We start from the raw sequence: 16,573 nt of genomic DNA, 5'->3' as shown, positions 1-16,573 counted from the left end.
AGTTTATCATCTTAAATCAGAAATATCCTCTATATTTTCTTTACTTCTAATAGTTTTTTCTTTCAGATGTTGTCAAAATATTAGGTTTCTTGCCCCTAAACTCAGGCCAGATAATCTTGGAAGTTGAAATAACACAGCCCTTATTATACCCATATGACATAGTTACTATAGTAACTCAATTCCATGGTCATCCAGTAAAACTTCCCCCAAAGAAGTGGCTTGTCAGATAGAGGTTCAATGATCCATCATAATTTCAACCAAGTTCCAGAAAGTTGAATAAATTCCCTGTGATTTAATAAGATTTTACTTTACCAGTATCATACAGATGAAATTAAAAATTAGAGGTGTCAGCTTTTTGGGTTTCTGACAAATGGAGTGAAGTGAGTAGGTTTAGCTAAAGTGACCTGAGGCATGGCCATTTGAGGTTCTAGTATTCATTTGACTAGGGACAATGTGTCTCACAGGTTAAATTTCTATTCCTCTTTAGGTATAAAAGGCCTCTCTTTCTCTGAAGCACTGTCTTCACTTTTCTTCCTTCTTCTTAATTTTAACCTTGCCTCACTCAGAAGGTAACAAGAATACTGGGTGAGATCTGAGGTGGGGGCCGCTAAACAGCCTCTCTACCTCCAGTTCTTCCCAGGCCCATCATCTCCAATGTCCCCAGTGTTGTGTTTCAAAACTAGATTTCACCTCTTGAGCGGTTTCCTCAGTTATCATCAAGATGTAAATATTGTAACAGAAATCTTTTCCTTCTCAGGAACCTTAATAAACAATAAGAGAGTTCTCCTAGTTCTCTTCTTAGGGAAAAAAATATTTCATGAGCTACTATGGCTAATGTGTAAAATTGCCAAGTGCCAATAAGAGATAGCTGTTAAATGCTTTCTATCTTTACCACCAACTTACTGAATGCATTAAGAACTTTATTGATGTGTATTTCACACACCACACAATTCACCCATTTAAAGTGTACAATTCAATGGTTTTTAGTATATCTGCAAATATGTGCAACCATCACCATAGTCAGCTATAGAAAGTTTTTGTCACCTTAAATACAAACTCTGTACTCTTTAGCTACCCCCATTCCTCCTCCACTGACCAAGCCCTAAGAAATGTGCAATCTCCTTTTTTGTCTCTGTAGATTTGCCTATTCTAAACATTTCGCATACGTTGAATCATATGATATGTAGTCTTTGGTGTCTGTCCGGCTTCTTTCGCTTAGCATGAAGGTTCATTCATGCTATAACATGTATCAGTATTTCATTTCTTTTTATGGCTGAATAATTTTCCAATGGATACCACATTTTGTTTAGCCAATCATGAATTGATGAGGATTTGGATTTTTTTTTTTTTTTTACATTTTGGCTGTTGTAAATAATGCTTCTATGAATATTCACATACAAGATTCTGTGTGAACATACATTACCATTTTTCCTGGGTAACTCTGTGTTTCGTAGTTTGAGTACTGCCATACTGTTTTACACTCCTGCCAGCAGCGTAGGAGAGCTCTTATTTTGCTACATCCTCATTTTTTGATTCTTGCCACATGCTAGTGGGTGTGTAGGCAGTTTCAAAGGATGATGAAAATAGCCCCCACTAGGACAATGTCAAGCAAAACTGTGATGTCAGGGCAACCACAGAGAATCCCCACTAGGACAATGCCTAGTGGAGCTGTGGGAATGGGGCTGCTTCCAAGATGCCAGAACTGTAGAGCCACCAGCATGCATCATCAGCCTGAAAAAGCCTCAGGTATGTGACTTCAATGAATGAGAGCTGAAGCATGAACTGTTCCCAGCAAAGCCATAGGTGCAGGGCTGCTTGAAGCCTTTGGGGCCCAACCCTCACCCCAGTGTGTCTAGAAGATAGGACATGGAGTAAAAGAATATTATTCTCAAGCCTTAAGACCTGATGTTGTTTGCTTTGTTGGGTTTTGGACCTACTTGGGACCTGTTGCTCTTCTTTTTTTCACTGTTTCTCCTTTTTGGGATGGGAATGTCCTTCCTGTAGCTGTCCCACCATTGTATTCTGGAAGTGCATAGCTGGTTTGCTCACAGGCTTACAGTAGAGGAAAATTTAACATGGAGCTAGTTAAGACTTCAGGGGCTATTAGGGTGGAATGCATGTATTTTGTACGTGAGAAGGACATGAATTTTAGGGGACCAGAGGTCAAATGCTATGGTTTGAATGTGTCCTTTTCAAAATTCACGTGTTGGAAACCTAATTCCCAATGTTACAGTGTTGGGAGGTGAGAACTTTTGGGAGGTGATTAGGTCATGAGGGTGGAGCCCTCATGAATAAATTAATGTTGCTATGAAAAGGGCTTGTAAAAGTGGGTTTATTCTCTCTTATCCTTCCACACTCTGTCATGTGAGAATGCAATAAAAAGGCCCACATTAGATGCCCACATCTTGATTTTGGACTTCCCAGCCTCCAGAACTGTGAGAAATAAATTTTTGTTCTTTATAAATTACCCAGTCTCAGGCATTCTGTTATAGCAGCACAAACAGACTAAGCCACCTTCCTTTATTTAATTATAGTTTTCTTTAGTTCTTTGATCATATTTATAATGTCTACTTTGAAGGCTTTGTGTGTTAAATTCAATGTCTGGTTGTTCTCACAGGCAATTTCTTTTGCCAGCTTTTTTTTTTCCAGTGTATGGGTCATAATTTCTGGTTTTATTTTTTTGCATGTCTTGTAATTTTTGAGAAATTGGACATTTTAGATAATACTGACAGAACGATCAAGTGTCTTACCACAGCTAGGAAATAGTAAGTACATGGCTCAAAACCCAGTTCTTTGATAAATTTAATCAGGAAGATAAAGGATATCTAACTTTGTTAAAAGTGAGCTTGGGCATGTGTTGTGAGAGGTTTTAATTGAAATACGCCGTAGTCTTTTGTATATATTTATCCTTTCAACATTCCAGAGAGACTTTTTGATGAATGATTGCATTGTTCTCTCCAGGAGACAAAGTCATCCTTCAGTATGGAAAATCTGACCCTTGTTTGATCCCTAAAGGAAATATATGCGATCAATTCAAGTAGGTCTCTTTAATTACTAAAATTTCATCCTATACCTCCATTCATCTCTCATATGTGCTTTTATGGTTTGCTTTACTAAGCTTTGATGGTATTTGTGAAACCATGGCTGATGACACCACCAGATTTACCTGTAAAAGAAAACCAATCTACCAACTCCCTAACACAAGCACCTTCACTGAATACACAGTGTTAAGAGAAAGTGCATTTGTCAAAATTGATCCTGATGCTCCACTAGAAAAAGTATGTTTGATAGGCTGTGGATTACTTGCAGGAAGAGAGCAGGAATAAATAATGCAAAGGTAAGGATTTAGATTGGCTTTTTTCCATCACAGTCTTTTAAAGCCTCCATCATAGGCTCTTTCATTTAATGTATACAAGAAGTAAATCAAGCTCATCTCTGTGATGCCTCCTTCAGGCCATCCTGTTTAAAAAGCTCAAGGCACAAAAGAAAGGGGGGTAGGAGGAAGAGATGTGTGCTCAAGATTGCCATTTTTCAGCTTTTATGGTTGCCTTCTTTTCCCCCATTCTAGGTTTAATGGTTTTATACATTTTCACAAAATGAAAGGAAGGAACAAACACATAATGTTACAAGTCAGGCTTCCTTGTTGCTTAGCACATTTGAGAATACACAACTTAGTTTATACCACTTAGTATTTTACATTTACTTATTGCATTTTTCTTTGTTTTCTTGCATATAGAAAAGAATGCATGGAAAACAGGAGTAAAGGGAAGTGTTGAGAGTGGGATAGCAACTCATTAGGATTCTTGGAGTTCTCTCATAAAGTACTAGCAAAATGGTAGCATCTGTTCTTAACTGGTATTTTTAGGAGATTATCATTTAGAAAGCTTGCTTTTTGAAGAAAACTGGAATATGAAAAGTAAAGAGTTTGCTGGTCTTCTCTTTTGGTATAGGAAATTTAAATACCCTCATATACTAGTCTGGGCTGTCTTAAAGTGGAGAACAGAAAGGGAAAGAAGACAGATCTTTCATTTGCCCTTTGTCTACAAGAATTTCTGCTTACAACATTTGGGGCCAAATTTTAAAGGCCCAAATAAATCTATTAAGAAATAAAACCCCCTAATACTACTGATTTTTGCAACTCTCAAGTCTGACACAAATTCATAACTTTATAAACTGCCTATGCTCCATTGGTAACTGGGCATTGTGTATGCTCAGTTGACTAACATGAATAGACAATCCCCCAAAAGAAGTGACACTGAACTAATGACTGAAGGTGCTGACCATTTCTGTCTCAACAGAAATTGCCTGAAGGGCCAAGGGCTTCTCAGTCAAGAAGTTATTTTTTTTAAAAAACACCCTTTTCAGGAAGATTGCATAAGTTAACTGGCTTTTTTTACTGCAATAATGGAAACTAAGTGTTGTCCTCTTCTAAACAAAGGTAAATAGGTTCTTGTTAAAGATAACAATTCAGCTACCTTTTGTTGCCCTTTCTCATTTTTATGAGCCTTAGTCACATTTCCTACCCCCTTCCAGTTATTTCAAAGGAGAATAAAGGCTTTATAAGGAATGACAGTTACTAAATAGATTCTATGGATGCGTACTTTATTAGAATTGTTTAGCCTAATCATTAGAATGGAATCATTTAGAATCATTACATGTGTATCCTTGGTTAAAGGAGACGCAGTCAGTACAGATTTTTATGTGCATTCCTAGGAAATTCTTAGCCACATATTTCTGTTTTTTATGCATGGCGACCTCATAAGTACACACCAAAAACTGAATCACAGCTTCCTTCATGTAAATATAATGCCCAAAGGGAGAAAGTTGCATTGACAGCTACTGCTGCTCATCTGGTCTTCAACCTAAAAAAGAAAAATTGGAAACTGCTCTCCAAGCCCTTAGGGGAGTCATAATTTTGACAATTCTAATACTAGTTTCTGACGTTCCTATAAGAAATCTTTTCCTCTGTTGTCTAGAGATTGGTAGTACATCACATAAAGCTCTCAAGTTCCTTTCAAAGGAAAGTGTTATTTGAAAGATTTAATAATTTAAAAAGACAAATTGACCAGAAACATCACCTCCCTTTCCCAGTGGAATGGGGTCCACTCACTTTCTCAGCCTGCATTGCCTTTGGATGTCTGTGTCTTCTGATAATTTAGGTCAAATTCTTTCTAACTTGTACTGTGTTTGGCCTGGGTGAAGTTGGCCTCTTTATTATTATGGGTTGCAAAGCTACTGGTGCTTCCAGGATCATTGGTATTGACATCAACAGAAACAAATTTAAGAAGGCCATATCTCTGGGAGCTGCTGAATGTTATTAGTTCCAGGGATCTTGAGAAGCCTATCTGACACGTGCTCATTGAAATGAGTGACAACATAGTATTTGAAGTTACAGGCTTTGTTAAAACCAAGGTGTACTCCCCCTTGTAATTTTTAAGATTGCAGATTTTATAGTTGGGCAACCAATATGATTTGGCTGTGTTCCCCCACCCAAATCTCATCTTTAATTTTAGCTTCTATAATTCCATGTGTCATGGGACAGACCCAGTGGGAGGTAATTGAATCATGGTGGCAAGTCTTTCCTGGGCTGTTCTGGTGATAGTGAATAAGTGCCATGAGATCTGATGGTTTTATAAAGGGGAGTTCCCTGGCACAAGCTCTCTCTTTGCCTGGTGCCATATGAGACGTCTCTTTGCTTTTCCTTTGTCTTCCACCATGATGGTGAGGCCTTCCTAGCCATGTGGAACTGTGAGTCCATTAAACCTCTTTCCTTTATAAATTACCCAGTCTTTGGTATGTATTTATCAGCAGCATGAGAATGGAGTAATACAGCAACCCATCAGTTGCTGGGAATCTGGCTTTTAATAGCCTCTCAGAGTTGGGACGAGGCCTTTAAGATGGTCTAATCCAGCCACTATGTAAGAGCAGGGAATCCCTTTCTTGCTGTTGCTACATTAACACTTCCAGTGAGGGGAAATGTCACACAAGAAAAGGCAGCCATTGCCCTTTCAGAAAAGTGGCAGTTTCTCATGTTCACCCTTTAGATAGCTCTCTCCTTCCTCAATGTATCCACAATCAGAAAGATAGGTTCTTTTAGTATCCCAGAATATAATTTGCCAGCATTCAAACCTACCACTTGTTATTTTACCATCATTTGACCTGTATTAGAATTTGTTTCTTAATGTTTAGTCTACCCATGATCGACCTATCAGAGTTTTCCTTACTGAAAAGATGTAAGAAAAATGACCTGAGTAATTCTGCTTTCTCTAGCTACTCTTTTCTCTTCCTTTTTCCTTGTTTGAGACATAGCATTATAACATTAACCACATTAAAAGCCTCCTTATTTGCCCTTAACTTTTTTTTAAAAAAAGAAAGTCTCAAGTCATTCTTTTGGTCTTTAGCTTTGAGACACTGTTCTTATAGGTCCCGAGACTCTATTTTATTATCCTGGATAGCAGGGCTCTCCTTTAATTTGTTGTTCTCTTCTTTGAGAAGTCTGTTTTAAGAGCTCTAGTGCAGCCATGTTGGAATCGTTACATGTGTATCCCTATTCTTCCTCCAGAGATCATTTGCAGAATCCATTGTCAGAGTTTCATCCTTTAAATATTCCTCCCCTTTGAAACAACTTATTGTCTTGAGTACACAGCCATGGCCTCTAACCTATTTTTCCTAAACTTTAAAAAATTTGGCCTTTACAAAGCTTAAATATAAGTCTGATTCTTCTTAATGTTGCTTCCTTGATGATTAGGAAGGAAATCATCTAAGATGACATGGTCATTTCCATCCTTCATCTTACTACCAAATAACGTTCCCTATTTGCATAGAGTTCAGTCAGGAAAAAGAGTTCTCTTCATTGCTCTTTGAGTTGGTTGGAAAATGCAGCTGTCAGCAAACAAAGGCAAAATGAGACTTCCAGCACATATTCAGTTAGTCTCCAGCACTGCTATTCATCACTGAGCCTTATCTCTATGGTTTATTTTGCCTTTTGATTCTTTGTTGAAGTGCTATCCTCTGCACTTAAACTCAGTTATTGAAACTTCATAGGGATCTTCTAGGTGCACAGAACATTTATTTTTATTTGTAAGTAATTTTCTCACAAAAGGGGGTCATTTTAATGGACAGATTGTGATAAAAAGAGATTATTTTAACTAATGGGAGGAGAGTGGTTTTGCCAGGGATTGCTAAGCAGGAGCAAATCTGACTCCATAATTAAATGCTGTCTTTATATGAAAAAGTCTCTCTTTTTCATTCTCTGACCTTAAACAAGTTGACTGCCCTGAAATCCTGCAATAAGAATTATGGAAAATGTATGATTAATGGAATAGTTCCTTTTGGAACACACTTCATTTGATCCAGTGCTGTTCTTTTTTGGAAAAATAAATAGAAAGGCTCTCTGTTTGGAGGTAAGGAGGTAAGAAGACAATAATTTCTAGTATAAATGTGAACATAGCCATACATAATTCATGTCTTTCCAAAACCCAGATTGCTATTTTACCTGATGAAAAGTATTTTTAAGAAGTTTAAAAAACAAAACTAACAAAACACAAAACAGTAAAATGTGAAGGAGAGATTTTAGCTACTGTGAGTACCATTCATCTTCACGCCTGGCTGCACTCGGTGTCAAGAGAATTCCTCACCAACTCCCATCTGCAGGATGTGTCAACACAGTGGTTTAAGCAGCCTCTACTACCACACCTCCAAGAATTAAAATAAAGGGAAATAACCCATCAGCAGTCCAAGAATTAACATAAAATCAAGGCTTAAAACATTTTGGTGGGGTGAATTGTTTGAAGGTTAACACACAGACAAACACACACACACACACACACACACACACACACACACACACATTTTGGCTGTCTTAAAAATAAAAGAGAAAAGCAAAAGTGGGTACACGTTCACATATAGTTTCCAAATCTCTTCTAGTCAGAGGATTCTCTTCTAGACTTCATCATAATTTTCTTTCAGCCACTAAAGGTTTTATAATCATTTTTCAATAGCCAGGACACCCAAGGGTATTTAATCATCAACAGATACAACATGTTCCTATAAATGGAAGAGAGAAAATTCCTTAAAATAAAGGGTACTATATATATTCTATACCTTATGGGAAAAGGCCTGAAAGAAAATTCTCCAAAATGTTAAATGTGTTTTTTCTGATTTCTTTTCTTTCTTTCTTTCTTTCTTTTTTTTTTTAAGACAGGGTCTTGAGACCAGGCTGGTCTCAAGCTCCTGGGCTCAAGTGATCCTCCCGTCTTAGCCAACCAAAGTGCTGAGATTACAGATGTGAACCACAGTGGCCAGCCTAAATGTGGTTTTTCTGGGCATAAGGAGGACAGCTAATTTGATTGATTTATTTTAGTCTTTATTTTCTAACTCTCCTCCATGAGTATATTATTGTTTTTTAAAAATTTATTTTTAGATTGGACAGCAAAAACTTTTGTTTCTTTAATTTTTATTCCTTTCTTATTCATTTTTTAGTTGTAAAAGTAATATAAGAATAAATTTTCATTATAAAAATTTAAATCATATAAATGTAGAGAATATAGAAACTATAGAGGCATAGGGTCCAATGAGGTAGCCACTAGCCATATGTGGCTATTAAACACTTGAAATATGGCTAGTCCCAATTAAGTTGTGCTATATGTGTAATGGAAAATATTTGATTCATACTTTTTGATCTTAATTACATGTTGAAATAATATTTTGGGATATACCTGGTTAGATTAAATATGTTATTGAGATTAATTTCACCTGTTCCTTTTTGCTTTTTATAATGCAATAACTAGAAAATTAAAGATTAAATATAAAATTCACCAGTAAAATTAAATATATAGTCAAATTCAGAATATGCCAATACTGTTATGGTGCTTTGTACATCTCTAGTATAAAGATTAAGTCAAAACAGCCAAAAATAACTACACAGGGGGATTTATTCCTGGTATGCAAGGCTGGTTTAACATATGGAAATCAATCAATGCAATACATCACATTAACAGACTGAAGGACAAAAATCAAATGATCTTATCAATTGATGCAGATACAGCATTTGACAAAGTTTGAGATTTTTCTTGATAAAAACTCTTAACAGTTTAGACATAAAAGGAAACTTCCTTAACTTAAAGGTCATCTGTAAAAACTCCCAGCTAACATCCTAATCAATGGGGGAAAACTAATTAATTGTTCTTGATAATACTTTTAAACAAGAAGAAGAAATAAAAGGTATCCAATTTGGAAGTGAAGAAGTAAAATTATCTCTATTTTCAGGTGACATGATCCTATATGTAGAAAACCCCAAAGGCTCCACCAGAAAACTGTTAATATAATAAATGAATTCAGTAAAGTTGCAAGATATAAAATCAACATACAAAATTTGTGACATTCTATATACAAACAATGACCTAGCTGAAAAAAAATCCCACTTGCAATAGCATCAAAAAATAAAATAAAATATTTAAAAATAAATTTAACCAAGATGGTGAAAGACCTCTACAAGGCAAACTATAAAACAGTTAAAGAAATTGAAAAGAATACAAACAACTGTAAAGACATCCCATGTTCACAGATCAGCAGAATTAACATTGTTCAAATGACCATACTACTCAAAGCAATCTACAGATTCAACGCGATTCCTACCAAAATACCAATGACATTCTTCACAGAAATAGAAAAAAATTATAAAATTTGTATAGAACTACAAAGCCCTCAATAGCCAAAGCAATCCTGAGCAAAAGAAAGAGAGCTACAGGTATCACAAGATCTGACCTCAAAATATACTACAAAGCTATAGCAACCCAAATAGCATGATACAGGCACAAAAACAGACACATAGACCAATAGAACAGAACATAGAGCCCAGAAATAAATAAATCCAAATATGTATGGTCAATTAATTTTCAACAAGGGCACCAAGAAAACACAATGAGGAAGGGATACTTTCTTCAACAAATAGTGCTGAGAAACTGGATTTAGTCCCAAAAATAAATAAATGGGACTATATCAAACTGAAGGGCTTCCGCATAGCAAAGGAAAGAACCAACAAAATGAAAATGCAATCTACAGATTGGGGAAAAAATACTTGTAAACCATATACCAGATAGGATGTTAATATTCAAAGTTTATAAATAGCTCATACAAACATATATAACCTGGTTTTAAAATGGGCAAAGGACTTGATGTAGACATTTGTCAAAAAGCACATAAAAATAGCTAATGGATACATTAAAAGGTACTCAATATCCCTAATAATTAGAAAAATACAAATCAAGCCTGGGCGCAGTGGCTCACCCCTATAATCCTAGCACTCTGGGAGGCTGAGGCGGGCAGATCACTTGAGGTCAAGGGTTTGAGAGCAGCCTGGCCAACATGGTGAAACCCTGTCTCTACTAAAAATACAAAAAATAATTAGCTGGGTGTGGTGGCAAATGCCTGTAATCCCAGCTACCTGGGAGGTTGAGGCAGGAGAATCGCTTGAACCCAGGAGATGGAGGGTGCCGTGAGCCCTGATCGCGCCACTGCACTCCAGCCTGGGTGACAGGGTGAGACTCTGTCTCAAAAAAAAAAAAAAACAAATCAAAATTACTGTGAAATACATCTTTACAGATCTTAGGTTAGCTATTATCAAAAAGAGAAGCAACAGAATGTGTGGGTGAGGGTGTGGAGAAAAGGGAACCCTTGTACACTGTTGATGGGAATGTAGATTGGTGCAGCCATTATGGACAACAATAAGGAAGTTCCTAAAGAAATTACAAATAAAGCTACCATATAACCCAGCCATCCCTCTTCTCTTGGCTTGCTGGCTTACTGTGTATTTCTCAACTCTGCCTCTATTTTCACATGGTCTTCTCCATCTCTCTGTGTTATCTCCTTTGTGTGTCCTAAAAGGATACAGGGTGTTGGATTTAGGGCTTACCAAGATAATATAGAATGATCAAGAGATCGTTAACCTAATTAACATCTGTAAAAATCATTTTCCCAAATAAAGTCACATTTATAGGTCCCAGAGAATTAGTATATGAACATTTTTTGGGTGTCCACCATTCAACCCAGTAGAAGGTGACTGTAGGATCATGGTTCTTTTAAACAAAGTAATGTGGCAGGGGAATTGAAACCCAAAAACACGTGAGCAAGTTCCCCAGTGTCGCACAGAAGCCAGTGGCAGAACTGGTCCCATGTTTAGAAAAAATGGGAGAAGTGGTGCATCATCAGCCTGAGAATGCTGACAGATTCTCAAAATTCACACATATGAATGAGCTCTTTGTTTCTCATTTTTCTGCTCCCTCAGCTGAATAAAAAGGACAGACAGTGGAAATGTTTCCTGAGCTCCTTTAGGGAATCTTAGGATGAGTGACATTACTTTGGATTACCAAAGTAATGCAAAGTATTATGCATTTACTTTTTCCAGCCAGTGGGTCTAATTACTATCAGCTGTTATCAAGCAATATCTTAGGTTTATTTCTGTTAGAACTCAAAATGGAGCGCTTCTGAATGCATAGTTCTTCTGGCTCTGAGAAGAGATATTTCAATTCATTGAGAGAAGTGCTGTAATTTAAGTGTTGATAAAAGAAGTTTAAAGAGCATTCTCTGCCATTTGCATATCCATATTAGATATTTCACAGATACTGAATAGTTAAAATGATAGTTGGTTTATGATTTAAAAAAAGCTTTTAAGGAAAAATTACTGTAGGGTGTGACAAGAGAAAAGACAGCAAAAAGGCACTGGAATGCCTACTTTTAAAAATAGCTGATTATGTACTATCTAAACTTGTCAAAAGAATATATCTATATCAGGGTGGCTTTCTGGAGTGGGAAGAGAAATTCAAGATTCTTTTCAAACCGATGTTAATCTAAGTCTACCTATATATTCTCTTCTAACATCTTGTTTCCAGTCACAGGGTTTAAGTGCTATATTCACCACTAGGTGGTGGTAACACACCAGGCACAGACTTCACGGTGCCCAGTCAGCTAGGGAAGAGGTGGAACACAAGATTGGAGGCAGGAAAGGCTGTGGCCATTTACCTCCCTAAACTAAAAACCCTTAGAAGGTAAAAGTAAAGGCTACTGTATAGCCCTTTCAATAAGACATTATTGGTAAGTTGGAACATTCTGCAATACGTTACTTCCACTGACATAATTGACATTCTGCAGCCTACCTCAATAATTGACATTCTGCAACCTACCTCAATAGTCTTCCATTTTTTCTTCACTAAAGTTAAGCTATAAATACTTATAATTATACATCCCAAGATAAGCAGAATTAACAATTAAAATAATCCCTACAAAAATGCTTTACAAACTCACAAGTGCCAGAGAAATATGGATTATGCTTGGCCCTTAAATTTTTATTCCAGGATGAGAATATTTAGAAGAGTCCTTCTCGCTCTGGGAATACCAAAGGATCACTTGGGGACTTTTTGCAGCAGATTCTCCAGATATTTAGGTGGGATTTACCCTCTGTGATAGTTCAATAAATATTTACTGAGTGAATGAGTGACTTAATGAATGAATACATAAGACAAGTGCGGAGTTGGTGAAATGAAAGGCACTAACTTAGAGATAAACTCTTATGGCTGGACAGTAGGCTGTGGGAAAGGAGGGCAAGGGAAGAGGGGGAGACACAAGGAATCTCCAGTCAGTGACAGGCACTGTCCTTCCAGAAAAGTTGGAGTTTGGGCAGTTGCAGTAACCCTGAAACACCTGGATGTTAACAGACCATGTGCAGAAGTCAGCAGTTTGAGAGTTTCCCTCCGAGAATACTGAGTTTGTTAATATCTGGTACCAGGGCTTTATTCCAAGTTGAAGAGGTGTCTCCCACTTCTAATCTGTGGCTGGTAACCTTGCCTCAAGGATAAATATTATCCTCCTAACCCTAGGATTTTCTAAGTATTTGCTTTCTCTGAAGATATGTTGGTCCTCTCTGGCTATGGACTAGAGGAAACCTACAGGGCATAGCCCAGGACCACCTCTGTCCAGGACAGTACCAATGACCCTTGGAATAAAGAGTTTTGGCTCTTAACCCAAACATCAGAAGCTCCTGAGGAGCTTTGCAAAATCATGTAGGCTCTGAAGTCCAGCCAACAGTTTATGTTTGAAAAACCTTCCCTGGTGATTGATAAAGACCCAGGGTTGAGAAAAATAACTAGAACCAGGCCTCAAAGACTTGCTCTAGGGCCAGAGGGCACTGACCGCTCCACCAATGCCCGGTCACCCTGTTCCCTGTCATGTTGGGTTTATACAATACTGAGTTTTCAGTAGCTTGACCAGTACCAGAAATGTTACAGTATTAAAGGCAAATTTGACAGCCCAGCTGCTCATTTATGGTCGCCTGGGGGGACATCCTTTTCTTTTTCCTAGCATAATAATATTAATAGCTAAATGAATGATCACAATGTTCTACTCTCCATTAAGCAATTTACATGCATTTATTCCATTTAACCCCCACAATCATCCTACGAGGCATGAACTATTATTACCCATATTTTACAGGTGAGAAAATTGAGGCTTATAAAGAAGTTGTGGATGGACCACTTAGTTTGGAAGGTGGCAGAGTCATGACCAGAACCAACTTGTGTTTGAAACCAAAGCTTCTGTTCCTCCAGAGCACATATTTCTGTTATCTGTGGAGGCAAGCTTCATGAAATAATCTGACTCATAATATCTATAGGTTATTGAAACAAAATCCAATGCAGTTTGGAAGAAATAATAGTAGAAAATGTAACAATCATTGTGTCATTTCTGGCTTTAGTAGGAAATAAATAGGTGGTGTCATCAAGGTGAGTTATTGCAAAGAGTTTAAGAGATTATTTATAAACCTATGGATAGCATTTTGTAAAAGCAACCAGAAAGGGTCTAAGACCCTGGAGCTGGTATGTGTGGGAGCAGGAGAGGAAGCACTTGCTGGAAGCTGGAGAGAGGCAGGGCTGTATGAAGAGGGCCTCAGGACAGAGATTTATTCGGTAGAGGGAGCCAGCCAAGAGGTGTCTGGGGAATAAATACCCCAACCTGACTCTGCCTCATTCTGTCCCTGCACTCTGTTTCCCAGCCTCCAACTGACACCTCCCTTGGCCAAAATGCAGCCAAGGGGCAAGAAAGCCCTTGACTAGTCCACCTGAGTCAGTTAGCCCACCCAGTTACAGAGCAGGATGGACGGGGGACCAGGGAAAGGAAGTTGGTGCTGTCCAGAAGACTTATATTGACTTAAAATATATCTTTAGGGCCGGGCGCAGTGGCTCATACCTGTAATCCCAGCACTTTGGGAGGCCGAGGCAGGTGAATCACTTGAGGTCAGGTGTTCAAGACTAGCCTGGCCAACATAGTGAAACCCCATCTTTACTAAAAATACAAAAATTACCCAGGCATGGTGGCATGCACCTGTAATCCCAACTACTTGGGAGGCTGAGGCAGAAGAATCACTTGAACCCAGGAGATAAAGTTTGCAGTGAGCTGAGATTGAGCCACTGCACTCCAGCCTGGGTGAAAGAGTGCAACCCTGTCTCAAAAAAAAGTGCATATATATTATATATATCATATATATACAGATATATAGCAGAATATATATATCTATGTATCAGAATATATATATATATATTATATATATAATTTTTAGGTACTTTGGTTGAAAAATGAAAGGTATTACCCTCCAAAATAATGATTAGCAATCACAAATAAAACTATCCTAGTAAGTACCTATTACAGTGTGCACTTTAACTTCATTATGTTATTCTACATTTATAATACCTCTTTAAGACATGCCTTATTTACTGGGTCTCTGAAAAATGCAGTACCTTTTTCAAGGTGCATAGTTAGTACCTGGTCAAGCTTAGATTCTAACTCCAAAACCTGTTTTCTTTTCACCATAAAACACTGAAAATGAACCAAACTGAAAATGACTAAGCAAATAATTTTATCTAGAAAGACCTAAAAGAGTAAGAAGAAAAAATATAGTTAATATTTTTTAGATAAATTATTTTTATAACATAATAATTCAAAGTATTAAAAACATTGATGTTTCTCAGTCTTCTCTCATTTTTCTCTTTAAAAGGAACTACTCCAATATGATAGTGCACTCAAAATAAGTTAATAATTGGCCTGTCTTGCTGAATCAGTTTAGACTTACCTAATTTGTTTTGTTGACTTTCACTCCTCCACTGGGGTGGATGGAGAAAGCTACATTTACACAGGGCTATGTTTTAACATAAACTGAGGTGGGGTTCCTGAAGCTGGGCTCTCCAAAGGAACAGAATAGGCAGGATATAGTGCAACCATGGTATGACTGCCTCAGACTGACTCGATGCCTTTCTCAAAGTCCCAATAATAGAATCAACCTTTAGCTGGCACATTTCCTAGCGTGGTGCCATTTTAATCCATGAGCCCAAATTCGTTGGTCAGATGGGTTGGCGAGCTCTCTCCTCACACGGAGCAAAACAAGAACAGAAGGAGGGATATAAGTCAGGGGAGAGGATATAAGAAAGACCTGGATCTCAAAACATTTCAAGGAGGGAGCTCTACTTTTGAGACCCTGTGTTGTGTGAGGCAATCTAGCGGGCAGACTAGGCAGAAACCAAGGAAACAGGAGATTCATGACTAAACATGCATAATTATATATGGCACTAGCCACAGGCAAGAGTCATTCTGTGAGCTCACCTGTTCCCAAGCCCATCCCAGATTCCAGTGCTCTTGCCTCTGAATTAATACAATACTCCTTGTTTGATTAATTAATGTTAGCTGCTTATCGTCTTACGAAACTTTTCATAGGACAATGTCTTATGTTTTCTGCCCTACTGTAATGTGTCTTTTATGTTGCACATACTACAATGTTGCGCCACTGTTAGGATAATCGGTAGCTAAATGAATGAGTGGAATGAAGGAATGATAGTTAAGAATCTTTGCAGACTAGGGCAGAGACAGGAAGGTGTTGGGGGAGTCTGAGACAGGAATCAGGTTTCACCTCACAGCGTTCCTTAGGAATGATTGTTCATTCAGACAACTCCAATTTCCTGGTTTTCTTCTTTTGGTTAAAATGTGTACACCTCTTCTTTCAGAGTCTGTTCCCTGGAAGCAGCTCATCTTCCTCGGCGGCTGTCCTTTACCCCAAGGCTGTCCTCACCTCCTGTGCTCCTCGGCCATGCCAAGAGTCTCCAGGCCTCTGCTCCTTTATTTTTCCAGCTCTGGGGGGAAATTACCTTTTGTGAAAAGTAATACATAGAAACAAATAAGAAACAGTAAAATCATTTAATATATTGATTATTTCTTCTTGTGATGACTTACTGGATTAGAAAAAGAAATACAATGTATACTTTATTTCCAAGAAAAAGTTTCTGCATTTAAATATCCTAAGAATTCGAGTCCGTACAGGATTTGGAATCCAGATTTGTGACTGTTATAGAAGAGAAGGTTACATACATGGTTTTCAAAATTGCTTTAGCCATAAAATTCTTACCATTCTTCCCTTGTGCTGTCCCTGAGGGAATCAATAAAGAACATTTGAAATCTGTTTCTAGATGATTGGAAAAGGTAGAACTCCAGACAGTGCCAGTTAGTGGGGTGCTAAGTTAGTTGGCTATCAGGCTGAGGA

At 37.7% G+C, this 16,573-nt stretch overlaps 1 long non-coding RNA gene across 1 annotated transcript in view; it reads left to right on the top strand.

The window, feature by feature from the left end:
• Positions 1-16,242, top strand: part of LOC134809900 (uncharacterized) — a 91,185-nt gene extending 74,943 nt beyond the window's left edge. The window contains exons 4-6 of the long non-coding RNA XR_010156652.1: positions 12,351-12,439; positions 13,486-13,772; positions 16,041-16,242. This is a non-coding gene — a long non-coding RNA (uncharacterized LOC134809900). The remainder of the gene's footprint in view (positions 1-12,350; positions 12,440-13,485; positions 13,773-16,040) is intronic.
• Positions 16,243-16,573: the final 331 nt, after the last annotated feature.

The sequence above is a fragment of the Pan troglodytes genome, chromosome 3, assembly GCF_028858775.2.
Source record: "Pan troglodytes isolate AG18354 chromosome 3, NHGRI_mPanTro3-v2.0_pri, whole genome shotgun sequence".
In the NCBI taxonomy this organism is placed as follows: domain Eukaryota; kingdom Metazoa; phylum Chordata; class Mammalia; order Primates; family Hominidae; genus Pan; species Pan troglodytes.
The sequence above is the reverse complement of the archived record's forward strand: the minus strand, read 5'-3'. Positions and strand labels throughout refer to the sequence as shown.